We start from the raw sequence: 18,370 nt of genomic DNA, 5'->3' as shown, positions 1-18,370 counted from the left end.
GAATCCCTCAGACTAGTCTTAATCTTTTCGCCGTCCGTAGCTTAAAGGTGGATTAAAACTAGGGCTGTGGATCCTTTTGTCTTTCTTCATCTGCAATGGATCCAAATATCTTTAAATAACTCTCGACGCTCTTGAAATTGCTGAGTAACTAAAACCGCAGATATAAAAGTAACCACGCATCGTCTGTGGGGTGCCATTTTCTGATTATGGTTCACTCTACTCAAAGCTGGAAAAACGCAAACATCTCTTAAAGTGTATTCACGGCTTAGAGTTAAAATCGGGAGTTGACTCCTGTGCAATCCAATTTTTGTTTCTTTCAGCTTTTAGATCACACGATTACTTAATTTAAAATTCAATCACGTTACTTTATAAATTATTAAAGTACCTTAAATTTACTGAATGATGAAAAATAATAAATGATATAAATTTATTCAAGTATTGAATTAATACTTTTATGATTCGAACGAGTAGAAATGGTCTATTTAAATGAAAATATGAAAAATTCCAATTAAAAACAAGTACATTTTCATCTGTAATTGCCATTAACGTGTTCACCTCTAACAATATATTTGCAGATAATTTATGATTTTAATATGCGATATAAAAATATTAGTAATTTGAAATGTAAGATTTAACTACGTAAATTCTCATCAAATATATTATTAATACTTATATTAATTATGATAATTTAAAAACACTATTTTGTGCATAAAATGAAAAATGTAAATCTTGGAATAGAAATATGATTATGGATAAAAATTTCTTAAGAAATAACAATTCTTTTATAAATCTAAAGTAAGGAAAATTTATAAAATACAGTAGACCCCCCTATAACACGGGTTCATATAACACGGTTTCCTATAACACGGCGGAAAAAAATCGCGATCGGTTTCGTATAACACGCTAAAAAGAGACTCGTATAACACGGTAAAACGTCATCGCCGACTCGTGTCACGACATGATTAGTCGAATCTGGACCAATAGTGGACTAGCAACCAAACTACTTGCTGCCGTCTAGCGCCAGGCATATATGCGGAAAGTTTAGGCAGGAAAGTATTGATAAATTTTTATACAGTTTTTGTAAAAACAACATTTACAGTATTATTCAACGGCCATAAAAATTATATTTCTATTAATGATGTCTCCAAAGTTCAGCTAATTTTTCGCAGAAAAAACAACTTATCAGGAAACGCATCTGCCATTCGATGAGTCGCTCCCCGACGAAAACAAGCTTAGGCAATGGCGTCTTCGAATGGTGCACACTCGGTAAGTAATCCAACAATTTTTTGTTTATAGCATAATTTATATGGATTATTCCGAAAAAATTATACGTGATTTGGAAATGTTGACTCAATTATTCTAGAATCGATTAATTTTATGGAAGAAAACCTTTCAAACAGCCGTAGCCCCTAAACGGCACACGTGCCGGGCTGTGATTGGCTCATATATTTAAGGGCTCGTACTGTAAGGAACTGAGTCCGAACGTTATTTTTATTTTATTATTATTTCTGTTTTATTATCTTTTGTTTGGGGTTTATGTTTATTTAGGACGAAGGTTCCCCACCACTCTCTTGTTAGTAATGAAAAATGAAGATAAAACAACTCACGGAGAAATAAGCGCCATAGGAAACATCTTGCGCACTTGCGCTGCCCGGCGGAAGTAACAGTCCGCAGAAAAAAAATGGAGGGGGGAGTCCCCACAATCACTAGTAGAGAAATACTTGATAAACCGTCTTAAACATCCCAGAAAATTATGATAAATACTTTGTAAACGGTTTATAAGCTTTGTCGGAAACTTAAAGCTGCCAGAAAAGAAAATTAATGTTAGCAACTAAGTATGTAAATAAGGGGAGTAACCCAGCTCAAGTGTGACGTCACCTCACAATATAAAACCCGTACGTTAACCGAAGAAGGAGAGGCGAATTCCAAATCGAGGCGACGTTGAGAGCGAGGTTAATTCGAAAGCGAAGTATTTTCTGATAGAAGTCCAGATTGATAATTGGACGATCCAAGGTGTTAAAGAGGAGTTCGATTGACGATTTGACGATATCGAAAGGATTGAGGAAATAGTTTCTTCGTATAGTGAGGTGACGGATAGACGTTTAATTAGTAAGAGATTTTGTTCATAGTTTCTAAGTATTTGATTGTCGAATTTTCAAAGGGGAAATTAATATTAAGTTGCTAAGTAGCTAAGTTTATTGTCGGGTTGACTTGTTGATTTCGTTAATAAATTTTGTTTGGATTATTGACATTTGTACGTAGTACATTCTAGTTGCTAATTAAATATATTTGAACTTTTGATCTGACTTGATATTTATCGTTATTATTACTAATTTTTCGGTGCACGCTTAAAAGCCCAGGCCTGGCAAACTAATCTCGAATCCGCGTAAAGTACCCGTTAGGTTAACGGAAGTTTTACCGACCGCAATTATAGTCGGTTTCCTAAGATACTAAAATTAAGTACTTTACAACTGGCGCCCGAACAGGGACGTTCCTGGAGGTGGTGAAATAGCGGCAGGATCCCTCGTCGGCGATCCCCCGTTGCCCCTATCTGTCGTTGTTAGGGGTGGTTGCGTGCTTCGCCTCGGGAATAAGTTATACCTTTTGAGGTTAGCAATATGATGTCGTCCAAAACTGGCCTTAGTATGGGGATCTTGTACTTCGTATACGACTGGTGATATCACTTTGGAGACTTCGTAGGGCCCGGACCACTTGGGTGCTAATTTTGCACTATATCTGCGACTAGAGGAGGAGATTGGATGAGTTTTTATAACAACTAAAGCACCCACCTTGAGAATATCTGGTCGCCTTCTTAAATTGTACGCCCTCTGTTGCTTTTGTTGGGCCATTTTCACGTTAGTTCGGGCTTGTTTCTGAATCTTTTGCAGTTCCGCCCATTTCTCGGTAACTGTCGTGGGACTCTGTGGATAATTCGTTAATCGGTCCCAGTGGAAGTGCAAATTATGAAATTATTACTTTTACAAAACAAGAAGAAAGTCGACGAAACAGAGAAGGTGAATTGACGAAATCCGAAGATAGAAAAGATGATGATTATGAATTGATTCCAGAATTTGAAAACAGAAGTTAGAAACTACAGTAGACCACACTATAACACGGTAGATACGTTCCGTGTTATAGGGTGGTCTACTGTAGTTTCTAACTTCTGTTTTCAAATTCTGGAATCAATTCATAATCATCATCTTTTCTATCTTCGGATTTCGTCAATTCACCTTCTCTGTTTCGTCGACTTTCTTCTTCTTGTTTTGTAAAAAAAATCTAAATTTATTACATTTTTTCTAATTAAAAGTATAATGAATTCGCCATTAACTATAAGTAAAAACTAAAAGTATATCAAGTTATAAGTACGGTTGTTAAATATTCAATTACATTTCCTCTCACAAATTAAATAACGTTTACGTCACGTTACAAATAGTGAGCAAGCTATCATATTTAAATAACGTTACAAATAGTAAACATTTCATATTTAAAAAATTAAAAATAATTTAGATAATTTCAAACACAAACCCGATTTTGATGGCAATTTCCGACTGGCGTCCTTAACTCATGAGTCCCGTTGGATCACTCGAGAATAGGAGTCAGATAGGAAGTATCCCGGGGGCACCACGAGGAGGTAAGGCTCGGAGGATTTGGGTTTCCGCCCCCATTTAGTCCGGAGAGACGCGTATTTCGTCTCTCCGCATTAAATGAAGTCAAACAATTAAATAAGACGCCCGATTGTTATATTACATTCTTTTTATTTGTATTGTCGATTGTTTGTTTCGTCAATCGGTATATTGATATTTTCACAGAAATTTTTGCAATTTATAAATCAAATTCTTCACAATCATAGTAATGCATAATTAATGAATTAAATTATTGAAGACAATTTTTGTAAATTCGTTCTAGCAACGAAATTCTCCATTGGAACTTATTACTTATCCTGTTTTTAAATTTACATATATTCATAAACCTTCACTTTTTCTAAACATATTTCTTGTCGTTGTCTTAACTAGGGTTACCAACTGAAAAAAATAAAAGTAGCTAAAAGCAAACAAAAAAACTGTCTAAAAATAGCCCAAAAAGGCTGTACTATAGATTACCACCTACGGAATTTCGGGACTTTGAGTATATATTTGAACTCGGGCCCGAGACGAGTTCAACGGTGCCTTACTTTTGGACCGGAGGCAAAAAATAAGTCATGATAATTTTTGAGTTATCATACTTTTTTAATGCTATCATGCAGACGGCACCGTAGTTGCTAGTACCGCCATCTTGCGGTAATGTCTGCAAACCATGAGGTCGGACGACGGTCATCTCCCGGAGGGATAGGTTAGGCTTGTTGGACAAGCGGCGCGTAGTACTAGCCGACAGCGAGCGTGTCGGCGGCTGAGGGGCCGTAGGCCCCGAGGTCGAGGAGCGCGAGGGTGTGCGAAAAGGACTTAACTCAAACTGCAGACGATCCGTGTGCTCGTGGATCGACATCTGCCTCTGTTGAAGGTATATATGGCCGACTTGCCGGACACCCTGTTAATTTTCGTCTCCGGTCCAAAAGTAGGGTATCGTTGAACTCGTCTCGGTCCCCTCAGTTCAAATATACACTCAAAGTTTCGAAATTCCATAGGTGGTAATCTATAATATCCCCTAAAAAATTTTCAAAATTCTCTAAAAAATTAGGTTTTTATTTTTTGTTTAGCTATCTTTAATTAATCTATTTTTAACTTTATTCAAAAAGTCCATTCGTCGCTAAATTCCATTACTTCTTCAACTTCTTCATTGTGTTCAAAAGATGGTCCTGCTTCAAATTGTAAATATTGATATGATTTTAAAGTGCCTATTTTTCGAATGACATTTGCTGGCAATTCATAATCATAACTGCATTTCCCTAATCTTTTCAAACCATATCTAATCGTTAATATGCTACTGACAGTAAGTGAAATAATATTCAATCTATTCCGCAGTTTGGTTTTAACAATATTCATCTGGCTAAATAAACGCTCTACTTCTGCGTTTCAGTGAGGTAATAAAAGAATTCTTAAAACAAAATTGACCAAGTCTTGAAAGGGATTTTCTCTGGCAACATCTCGGTATTGAGCTACCTCCATCCACAGGTTTATCGTGCTGGAAGTTTCTTTCCACTGGATTGTATGGATTTTCCTCCATTGAAAGTCAATTCGAGTTAATACTGCATCATCAGTGAAAAACATTTTCGCAAAGTTTATTATATCACTTTTTAATTGGGTTGAGACAATGGTCAATACTTGGCGACATCATGGTTTTCAACATTGATATATTGTCAGGTAACCTTTGCCGAAGTTGTTTTATAAGAGACAAAAGGAAGGCAATGCAGCGACTACGAATATTTTTCTTTTCTTCATCTAGCAGTGCAGAATTGTTTATTTCAGTTTCAAACTGATAACCCAAATATGGATTGAGTGCTAAATGGTTTTCAATCACTACATCATTGTTATTCCAGGAATAAAAATAACAAATCTTAGAACAACAAGATTCTATTAAATTTAGCAATTCCTGTAGCAACTTCGTAGGATCATTATTCTCAGGTTCAAATATTTTAATCTCCGAACTTCATCAAGTACAGGTTTAAGAAATAAAAGAAATAAAAAAATTCCTTTGATCATCAAACATTGAGAACAAAATTTCTGCCCTATATCTTTCGTTTGTTCTGGCCAAATTAAAATTTGCCTTTAAATCATTCCATTGTTTCAAAATTCTATCAATAGCGGTCTGAATTGACATCCAACGAGTCTCACTACTTTGTACTAATTTCAATGGTTTATTTCCATCATTCATCAAAGAATAGAGGGGGTGCAGTCACGTGCTATAACGTCATCGCTCCGTCCAATAAAACAATCGTCCGCCATATTGGTTGCTGATTTCACGTTACCCTGCTTGATCACTTTATTACGTCAACGTGGAAGAAAGGAATTTTACTGGCTTTGCAGCCGATTTAAAAGGTAATGATTTGATAAAATATAAAGAGAACTTCTTTTATTGAATTGGATCCACAAGAAATGAAACAGACGGATTTTCATCCAACGATTTAACCACGTGGCCAACTATAGAACATGGAGACAGTAAATTATTTGGAAACTCCTTTACACAAAAACTCCTGATCAGCCAATTGCAGGATGTATTAGTCTGGAATTGCTATTTATGTTAAGATGGTCTTGATAGATATTCGTGTTTATACTGTATAGGTGTATGTAGGCCGATGAGGAGTTTTTCTGCCCGAAATGCATTCTACTAAAAATTTGATTGTGGTTAATTAAAGGCTAATTTTTGTAAAAATTTAGTCTATTTTGCTCCAGTCAGTCCCTGATGTGATAAGCCTTCCACTTTATTATAGCCATATTTATTAGGCTAATTTATTTAATCTTAATAATAGAGACTTGCGCAACACAAAACCATAGTGACAAAAGAAAAAATGTAATGGTAATTATAAATACAACTTGACTTAAAATGTGACTAAATATAAAATTACATTCATCTTTATATTAACGCAGTTATGTTATGAGTAATGGAAAGTCTCGCATGAAGATACGTACAGTACCTTTCCTACAAGCAAAATTAAATCATTACGAATAAAATATCACGATAAATAAATCCGCTTGTCAAATAATTATGAGCATCGAGTGATTTGTATGCCTTCATCTGGTCCAGTGGACAGCGTTAGTTGTTAAAACCAAAGAATTTACTGTGTCTCCATGTTCTATAGTTGGCCACATGGTTAAACGTTAGATGAAAAATCCGTTTGTTTCATATAATTCTTATGGATCCAATTCAATAAAAGAAGTTTTCTCTTTATATTTTATCAAATCATTACCTTTTTAAATCGGCTGCAAAGCCAGTAAAATTCCTTTCTTCCACGTTGACGAAATAAAGTGATCAAGCAGGGTAACGTGAAATCAGCAACCAATATGGCGCCTGTATATGTGAGCGGAGTCATGTGACGTCACGTGCACCCCCTCTATAGAGTTCCTTGTATTTGGATTGTCTAATCGCAGAATGAGAGAACCAATTAAATGTTTGGTTACATTACATTCGTCAATGTTTGGTTACATTACATTCGTCAATTTATAGTTGCTATCACCTATATCAACTATTAAATTTTCTTTAAAATATGGTGCTAAAACATTTGAAATTATGGCTGAACATTTTGTTCGTCCAAGAATCAGATTATTACAACTTTTGCTATCTGAAAAATTTGTTGTACAGAATTTAGTTAGTTTGTCTACATGACTTTGTAGCAGAAAGTTGTCTTATAAAAGTGCCATATTTCCCTGTTCTATGAACATTTAAACTTTTCATAAATGGAAGAATATGTGCACTCCGCTGAATACTAAACGATGGCTCGGCTTTTATGTTTTTTGAATTTTCCTATGCTTTTCTAAATCACTTACTTCTGCTATTAAAATGCAGTTACAATATTTACAGCGACACTTTGTATTTTCTCCTTCTATTTCCCGCAACCAGTTTTTATATCTATCGTCACGTAGCCATTCTATTCGAAATTTTTGAGTCTATTTTCTTTCATTTGGAATTTTCACTGATATCAGGGTAATAAATAATAAATTGCAATACTAATAAATAATAGTAAATAATATTATCACAAAATGACACTATATTACAGCACTTGGTTATTCACGATGCTGGATAGGTAACTTATAAGGATTCCCAAATTTTGAATGTAACAACGATGACTATCAAACTTTAAGAAAATTGACAAACTATTTGAATCAGGATTGGACCTGCTACTGCTAGTCGCGACGATAATGCCCATTAAGCTCCGTCCCCTTTACAAATGTTTACCATATTTGGTCATGATAAGAAAACTTGAGCTCTAATTAGTGTTGCCACTTATTAAAAATAAGATTTGCTACTCGTGCGCATAATTATTGCACATTAGCAAATTTCTTCATTTATATTATCTTTAAATTTTAATAGTTTTATGAAATTTTTTGATTTCGTGAAAAATCTGTAAAATGTAGCTAAATTTACTTTAAAAAAATTTCTAGAAAAATCTCCATCGCTAAATTTCAAAAAAAAGGCGCTAACTAAAGCAAGAATTTGCCAAATTTAGCGACTTTTTCGCTAAGTTGGCAACACTAAAGAGTTCGTGTATTACGGGAATTGATTCAATTAAATTTTGGTGGTTGGTGAAAGTTCGAGAAGGTTGGGAGATGATGGGGGTCGTGTGTATCTCCAGTAGGGTCGGACCTAATGACGATTTTACTCGTTATTAGCATTTACAGTTTTTTTGTAAAACTCACCTCTACCCTCAAAATTAAGCTTTTTGCCATTCGATAGTAATTAAAAATATAAAAAATTATTTAAAAAAAAAATTAGCAACGACCGGAATAGTTACACAACTTGTTGCTGGATTTTTTCACAAGCTGCTAGATTTAAAATATTGTAACGTTTTAAGTTCCTTTTTTTTTAAAAAAAAAAAGCGATGTTAATAATTCTTACCGGAAGGTATTTAATGAAATTTGTTCCAAACATTTGTGTTGTTGGCATGACGAACAAAAGATTAGTTTATGTTAATTTACTTTTGTTATTCAGAACGATGCATATAGTGCACAATTTGTACACATGCACTGGTGCAGTTTCTACATATCAGTCTCTTGCACTTCCTGGCATGTTTTCTTTGTGTATTTTTGATGGGAATGAGACACTTCTATTTCTTATAATTATTTGCTCCTTATTACTTCTTTGAAGCATTTAATTAATCGCCCATAGTTTTTTCTAGCTTCATCACTAGTAAATCGATGCAGTTTAAATTTAGGAGCTTTATTTGAGCAAGTAACGGCTGAACAACCCGGCATGATTTATTTTTATGTGGTAGCTTTGGACGTCTTGGCAGATCTAAAGGCTAATATAATGATTCTCAATATAACAAAATAAGAACTAACTTGATGTTTAAAATTTATTTTAGATCGGAATTACCTGGTATATAAAGTTTCCAATTCTGTTATTTATCGTAATAAACAGATGTTGACACTCACTTGTCATAGGCAGATCGGAAGCTGGCCTCATAATGGCGTCCATAAACCACGTGACCGGAAGTAGCCAATCATAGTTTGATCCCCAGTTGACTATACTCTGTATACAGAGCTCTAGTCCGCCGTTCACGTTTTGGTCCGAATACGATGGCCGCAACCTCTCTAATAGCATTTTCAATTTGTTTCTTTTATAAATCTCATCCCTACTCTCAAAATTAAGATTGTTTTTCAAGTCAACGTATTTCCTTTCATTTCTATGCGACAATACGATTTATAATTAATTTTTTTTTTAAATTACAAATTGCTCTTTGGATTTTCAAAAATACATATAACATTACTTTAGAAGAATTGAATAATTCGACATTTTTATAATTTTATTTATTAGAAAAAAGATGATTTCAACTTTAAAAAGTTTTCTAATAGGATTATTTTGTTAAAATAATATTTTTCTGAAATACAGTAGAGACTCGTAAATCGGCACCCCGGTAATCAGAATCGCCGGTAATCGGCACGATTTTCAGTCGGACTGTGTCGTGCGGAATTGAACGTTTTTGATACTAAATTTACTGCTAAAGTATAATTTTCATGTTTTTTATATTCTTCAATATATTTATTTTGTTTGTACAAAATGCAGAAATAATTTTTAACGATATGATAGCCTCGATTATTATTATAAAAATTTTCGTTAGGCTTAAAATCGACGAAAATTCAACACGAAGCGACACGCAACGGAGAAAAATTTGAACATCGGACAGGTTAATATATTTTTTCGTACATAAACCGTAATCGGAACAAATCCTAATCTGAACAACCCCAGTCCCCAATTGATTCCGATTTTCGGTTCACTACTGTATTTCAATCATTAATGTTTTTACGTAACACGTAACGTAAAAATACGACGGAACCGTAATACGTCACGCGTTGTTAAAAATATATTCCAACAATACCTAACGAATTCTTAGAATATATTGTTGGCTTTTTCTATTGTAAGTAGCTATTGTTAAGCGTAAACTTGTTCCAAATTTTCACGTTTTTTCTTCCTTTTTCTTAGCCTTCCCGGAAATTTTGTGATTAAGAATACTTCAGGAATGTATGGAAGGCAGAGAAGGCTCTGTGTGTCCAAGCATCTTTAAGGCCGCGGAATGAAGACAGAAGATGCGGCCGGGAGGAAGAGAAGGCTCTCTGTGTGCCGTCTTCTTGAAAACACGATCGAGCGAAAAGGCCGACGGGAGATGAAGAGGGCTCTTTGTGTTCGCATCTATATTCCAACTACATAAGAACTGGGATTTCAACAACTGTGCGAAGACTGAGAAGTCCGTGCAGAGTATTCTAAATCTGACAACTATTCGTTTACTTTTCATTATCTATTATTCCATTAATTGTCTGTAATATAATTCATTCAAACTCTGTATGAAAAATGTTATGACAAAAAACATACTTATGTCGGGAAAAATTGTAATGCGGCTGCGACCGCTCCAAAAAGTGTAAACTCCTGCAAAGCTTGGCGAAGAAGGATATACTGGAATAAAGCAGAGCACCTAAACTCCTGATGCGGCCAAGCACCAGGAACGAAGGAATGCTCTATTAAGTGTGTGTTCGCATCTATAAAACCCCTCGAGAGAAGACAGGAGACGTCGACGAAAGTCGGAGAAGGCTCTCTGTGTCTCGCTTATTTAAGGCTACCTTGGTTGAAGACAGATATGCGGACGGCAAATATTTTCAGTCAAATTTTGTAATAAACATTTTTTTACAAACCAACAATATAACTTTTCTTTTTATGTGTAGTATTTCATTAAATTTTTTTCTAAGAATTAACATATGGTTTTTTTACGTGACGCAATGTTACGTTAAAAAATTTTCACAAAAGATATCGAAAAAAATAAATAAATAACTTACTTTCTGGCGAGGTTTTTAATTTCAAAATGGCGGCGGCAATTATAAATATAATAAATTTTTATCTGTCGTACGTTACGGTTAAGAATATTTCGTTTTCTACGTTACGTTACATATATCTTTACAAAAAGCATGAAAATAGCGAGAAAAAAAAACTATTATTTGCTAGCGAACTTTGAATTTTAAACTGGCGGAGGCAAACGGAATTACAACAAATTCTAATCTGTGGAACGTTTCGATGAATGATATTTCTATTTTTATCAAAATATTTGTACGATATATTGTGTAATCTTCCAAAATATTACTTACATTTATATCGGAAGCAATTATTTTCACGAAATCAAGTAAAAGATCGCAAAAGTTTTTTTCTGATTCAAGAATCGCCCAATTACAACAAAGAAAGTGAAACAATGGACAAATGTATTGTTGCCGATATTGTTGCGTTTTGCGGACGATCAAGCCGATTTGGTAAAAATACCTGAGTATTTTTAATTCAATGCATATTTTTAATTTATTTTCGTTTTAATGATTTTTATTTTCTAAAGCTTATTCTGCAATTTCGGAACAATTAGGAAAGGGCTTTTTACATGCTATATATAGTAAACTCTTAAAATACTTGCAGGAGATAATAACTTACTTCATTTAAAAGCTTTCTCTTGCACATGTAACAATTTTATTTATTACCATATAAAAATTAATAAATAAATTTATAAAAGTATTTTAAACCAAAAGCAAAAAATAGAAATATCTATTTCAACTTTATTTATATTATTATTTTATAATAAAAAAATTCTAGAAAACTTTTATTATGAAGATTGCGGCGTCTATTAAAACTATAACAAATTCTAATCTATCGAACGTTACGATTATAAATATTTCGTTTCTTACGTGAGGCAATGTTACGCTAAAAAATTTTCACAAGAAATATCAGAATAAAAAAAAATCAATTTTCAATTTCTAACGAGCTATTCATTTCAAATGGGCGGCGGCAATAAAAAATAAAACATATTCTTATTTGTCGAACGTTATAGATAAAAATAATTCGTTTCTTACGTTACGCTACAGAAATTTCTACAAGAAATAAAAAAATAACCTGAAAATTAACTTACAATTTATAGCGGTCTTTTTATTTTAAAACAGAAACGGCAATTAAAATTATAACAAATTCTTATCTGTCGAACGTTACGATTAAAAATATTTCATTTTTTACGTTACACAATGTTTCGCTAATTAAATGTTTACAAGAAACATCGATATAAAAATAAAATATCCTTTGATTCGTTGCAAACATTCTATTTCAAGATGGCGGCAGCCATTAAAATTACAGTAGACTTTTCTATAACTCGGTAGATAGGTTCCGTATTATATACATTCGTGTTGTACAGTCCGTGTCATTTAAATACATGAGCCAATCAAAGCCCGGCACGTGTGCAGTTTACGAATAACGGCTGTTTAATAAGTTTTCTTCCATAAAATTAGTCGATTCTAGACTAATTTGACTCAACATTTCAAATTCACGTATAATTTTTACAAAATAATCCATATAAACTATGCAATAAACAAAATATTGTGGGATTACTCACGTATGTGCGACCGTTCGTCGACGCATTGCTTAATGAAAAGCGCAGCCGAAATGTTTAGAATTTATAAAGCGATACGAACCTATGCACTGCATGATTTCGTCGCGGCATAAATCTTCGATTTTTAACAAAAAGCGCAGCCGAAATGTTTAGAAATTTATAAAGCGATACATCAGTGCGAATAGCACAAATTCCAATTTGTCGAACTTTACGGTTAAAAATATTACCGTTGCTTACGTTACGCATATTTAAAAGGATGTAAAATATCTCAAATTAGTTTAAAATATTGAAATTTATCTCTTTAAATGATATTTTTATTCTAGTTCTGTGCTCTCACTCAACTTGAAGAACCTTATTATTACTGAATGATAAATTTTTAAACAGGTAGTTCTATCTTTAATTAATGTAAAAGGATCTCCACATGAGTAGACAATGAGTCCGCATCTCTATGGTTTATACAACCAGTTGTCATGTGCGCCTTGCAGATTTCCAATCTCTCAAGATGTTTGACCGTTTGCCTATTCGTCGTCGTTTTTATAATTGCCGCTTGATCCCATTGGACGTTAACATCCTTCTGTTTTGCGTATGATGCCAGCGCAGTGTTGTCAAGGTTCTTACTGATTGTATATTTGTGCTCTTGAGCCTTTGTTTTAAACTGCGCATCGTTGCACCCACATAAACAAGCTTGGAATTGAAACGTTGGTTGTGTAAAGGCACCGAATATATACCCGTTGTTGAATTCCGATCCTCTTTCTTTTTATCGTTTCTTAATAGTTTGAAAACAGTGGGATTACGTCGGTATACAATACGAAAATTATCAGACCTGGCAGTACATCTATGTATCTTGTTTAAAAAAATGGGATGTAATTAAGCACTATTCTTTTTATATTTATTCCAAACACATTTTATGTTCTATAGTTAATGTTGTATTTTTTTGTAACTGAGGAAGATCGTTAAAAGCGATTGAATACGTTATTATTTTATTAAATTTTGCTGGATTGATTAAGGTATAGTTTATTTATAAGTAATTTAATTATTAGTGTTAGTAAAGTAGTGAGTAAGTAATTAGTAGCAGTCTAGTAGTTAGCAAAGCGGAACGCGGACGACGTAGACTTTTTCGCAATTATTTAGAAAGTTAATTGAGTATTTGCGGATCCGCAGCGCTGGATCCAGCTGGATTGCTGGATGAGGGATACAGCAATTGCAATCCCCAAATTACAGTATATATCTACTAAAACTTTGTTTCCCATTATGTGTATACCATAACAATTCAATAAATAAAAATTTGCATATGTCATTGTTATAATCAGTGTGCACGTAACTAGCCATTCCTGTGCCCTGTGCAAGAATTTGCATTTATGCCCCTTAACTAATTAGGTTTGAGAAATTAATGAAACAAATACATGCATTTTGGGCCTCCCTTCCAAGTGGGCCTGTGCGGGTGCACCTGTTTGACCTGCCTAGTTACGGCACTGATTATAATGTGCAAGTGCGAATACGAACTCTTGGTATATGCAATAAAAACTTATTCATTTTAATATTTGTTTTACCTATTTTAAAAGCATGTTTGCCTAAAACTGTGGCCACCGTAATGTTACGGCGTGATCAAAGATGGCCCGCGAAAGAATTTGGGTTGGCCAGGCCTTCTTAGAACATGTACTGCTGCTCAGGGCTTTCATAAGAGTGAGCAGAGAACGAATTACCCGTCAACAACTTTTTCATTTTCTGAAATTTGACAAAAACTTGAAGGAGAAAAATAAGCACTTTAGTTGAATACTAATGGATTGATAAACAAAAGATAAATTAGAGACTTATCTAAAAAGTCTATTTTGCCGAGCATCGCCTAGCTCATCTGCGAGTTTTAAATAACTTGTATATATTTAAAAATTGCATGTCTAAATTATATTTTATAATGCTCTATAAATGAAATATAATTTATTAATTTTAAAGTAATTTTTATTCACCATTTAAAACTAATAACAGTCTTCTAGAGTAACCTTAAATAATTTTGTTGAAAAGACGATTTAATAATTCATTCAGAAACTATGATTCAAAATATTTAATTTATTAAATACATTTTTTTTTAACATTATAAGAATACATATTTATTTTTTAGTTGAAAATTGAGAAAGTTCTGAATTTTTATTAAATGTCTGTTAAAATTGTTACTTAAACGGTGACAAAAGTAATTAATAAAAGTATTTTTGACGACATAAATAAAATCTTTGTAGAAAAAACATTTTGAAATTAATTTTTAATTTTTGAATTGTTTCGAATATAATGACTGCGGAGGGATAATTGATATGAAGTTTGAATCCTGGCCCTTGGGCAGTTAACCAGTGGCGTGCCGTGACATTTGATGATAGGGAAGCTGTGTTTCTGTAAGAAGCCGACTTTACAGGGGCAATCAATTAATTGCGCGTCAGGGCCCGTTCGTATTCGTTTGTTCGATAAGCCAGTAAAAACCGTATACTTCTTTAAATGTTTTTTTAATAGATTATCTGACGTACTTAATAAATAAGAAAGTTCAATATAATTACCTCCGTTATTAGATTCAATAAATTCCCTATGCCCTAAATGCCAATTCTCGCTTTGAGAAAAACATATAACATCTATTAATTTAGATATATCTATTAATCGTAATTATCTCGTTATAATTTTCAATATTTATTTTATATTGTCTACCAATGTTAAATTCTATTCCTCTTTGATTTCCAAATTGCTTCAATTTTACGAAAAGAATCGTCATTCGTCATAAATTTTATCGTCAAAATGTCGAAATGTTTTTGTTGACGTATTTATATTTAATTTAGGCATTGGTCTTTCTCTTTTAATAATGTTTTCTTTTTCATTATATGATCTCGAGCCAAAACTTTTTTAAATAAATTTTTGAATCACTAGCCACGATATAAGGACTAAAATTAAAATTATCAGAAAAACTTACTTGGTAAAACAAAATGTGTGATGAATATACCTACCTAGTACAAAAAATTCTTCAATTGTATGAATATACTTTTAATGAAACTTATAATTATAACTTTGTGAAGAAACGTACATAAAAATAACAAAATATTCTTTACTTTTTAAATCTTAAAACAATCCACTTACGTTAGTGAAATAGCTCCCTACGAGTGGCTAATGAATGGAATCAGAGACGGTCCAGGTAGGTGTGTGCGTGCCAAATCCCGAGGGTGCCGATACCGGTCAATGTCAAATGCCTCTTTTGTCGCATCATTAGTATATATCAATGGACGACGACAGGGTTGTTGTAGATTTTAAACGTTTCTCACCATAGCTGTAGAAATCTAAATATGTTACACTTAACAGATTGTCAGTCGTTCGTTTTCTAACTAATTCTTTTAAAAAGTGTTCACGGAAATTTCCAAAATTTACAACTTTTCGGTCACTCTCATTGAACTGGAAAAATTTCTGCCTTTATTACATCTAATATTACGAAGAGAACAGACCCCACTGTACTCGGCAAGAGATTGGTTCGGTTAAGCTTCTGATAAAGTAAAATTTCGGCTCTTTCATCAGGGTTTTATTTATGTTTCTAATTTCCTAATCGCTTAATTATTTAACTACTTCTTAAGTAGAAATAAATTGAAACCAGGTACTTTGTACTCGAATATCTGTAGTCTTGGCAAAGAAGTGGAAAGAAATTTTTATGACAACCGATACATAAATCGTAAATTTAAGGAAAATAAATTCTAGAGGCTTTTTTGTACCATTGTACGTCTCATTCATTAAATTTGGTTGTAAATGATGTTGCCAAAGTAACAGTTAATTTTTAGCACTGTACTAGAATTGTACACGTTTTTTCTGCATCCCCTTACAGATGGGACATACTAAATCGTAATATCACCGGTTTAACATTGAAATTCGTAAGTAATATAAGATGGGAGAGCGGAATAAACGCAGAATAAATATATCAAATATTTTAATGGATTTTTTTATTAAACTCCTGTCAACTATACAGAACTATCATAAAAACATGCCAGTAAACTCCTATCGGTTGGGTTAAGTTATAAATCTAGTCTAGGGTGAGCAACCGTTTTATAACATGGGCCAGAATAAATTTTACGTTTTATCCGCGGGCCGTAGTAGTCAATTGACGCCTTCTTGTGACTCGTAATTTTTTTAGTCTGCAAATATGAAATAAATAAATAAAAAGTTAATTACTACATTTATTTCTCTTATCGTTTTCGAAAATTACAAAGAATTGGATTCCAATTTAATAATCTATTAAAGATCTCGCGGGCCGGATAGAAAGTTTTCGCGAGCCGTAGCTGGCCCGCGGGCCGGGGGTTGTCCGTTGATCTAGTCTACTCGTGATTCACATAATCGAGTGAGGGCGGCCGAATATCTAGCAGGCAGGCGCTAACAGCCCACAACCGGTCCGGGATATAAAATTAGAAGCTTATGCGTGTGTCGCTTCTACCAGCTAAACCGGGTGAGGTTGGTGCTCTGTAAACCGCATGTGATAATGCCTATGGGTACGTTCGTTAAGTCGAACGAGTTAAACGCGTTAGTAACGAATCGTTCGAAAAGTAGTAGTCTCGCTCAGTGCGCATGCTCCGCGGTGATGACGTATCGAACGAAACTCTAACGAAGCTCACGAAGGAAAGAGTTAGTTTACTTCGTTAAGAAAATGGCGCCCGACGATATCGATGTTTCTAGATCTACTCGAGTGTTTAAATTGTGAATTAAAAGGTGAAATGATTGAAATAACTGTCCATCCGAAGCAACCTAAGAAAAATATTTTGGATAAGGCTGCACTAGCAACATTCATATCTTCGATTTTAGAAACAGCCATTTAGTTATAACGAATCGTTCGAAAAGTCTAACGAAACAAGAATAACGATGACGTCATTCTCGTTTAACTCGTTTGACTTAACGAACGTACCCTATATAATCTGCTGATTGGAAACTGACCCGGTTTCGACACTTCTTCCGCCACCGAATCATTCGAATATACAATAGTAATCTTATCGTTTTTTTCACATGTAGTATAGAAATTTGTAAAAGATACATAATGCAGTTATAATAAAATATTAATTTTAATTAATGCAAAGTACGTTTAAATATGAAAATTTATATTTTATAAAATACAAGGGAAGGTCATTGGAAGGTGGAATCGGCGCTTCCATCGCTTCCAATGACGGCACGCCACTGGTCTCTAGTTTTTCTGTTAACCAGTTTAAATAGACTTTCGTCTGTGACAAGGTTGATTTCAGATATAGAGCGTAAAATGCGTATAATTTATGGTGGCAGCCATCTTAACTTGTCTTCGGCGATTGTGAACCTTGCTGCTTAGCGCTATAGCTGCTAACTTAACTTAAAACGAAATGCTTTAATTGTCTTTTAACAAAGAGGCTTTTTTAGTTAACGCCACCATTGTTCATTGTTAATATACATTTCTAGAATGTTCTGTGGCACTCTTTTGTGTTTTCCCTAATGACTTTTGTATTGACGATATGTTGGCTAAAGAATCTTATTTCGTTTTTTAATAGAATAATAAGCTCTTTCTGGATTCTTTGTTATTTAAATGTTGAAATTAATCTAAAAGGGGTGTACTATAGATTACTCCCTATGGAATTTCAGGACTTTGATTATATATTTGAACTCGGGGAACCGAGACGAGTTCAACGGTACCCTATTTTTGGACCGGAGACGAAAAATAAAAAAGTTATCATACTTTTTTCCGGCGATCGCGCGATGATAGGGAGTCGCGTCGCTCTCCGCTAAGTCGGCCTCGCTATCGCGATCGCTTGCCGATCGTTAGTAGACGTTTCCCCCCTTTTTTTTACTTTGTTCAAGAACTACCGTGAATCGATCACTAGTTTAGCACATGGCGGCGTGTGGTGGCACCCGTAC

Source organism: Centruroides vittatus, unplaced genomic scaffold (assembly GCF_030686945.1).
Source record: "Centruroides vittatus isolate TY-2023 unplaced genomic scaffold, ASM3068694v2 contig_680, whole genome shotgun sequence".
Lineage (NCBI taxonomy): Eukaryota > Metazoa > Arthropoda > Arachnida > Scorpiones > Buthidae > Centruroides > Centruroides vittatus.
This window is presented reverse-complemented; position numbering follows the sequence as displayed.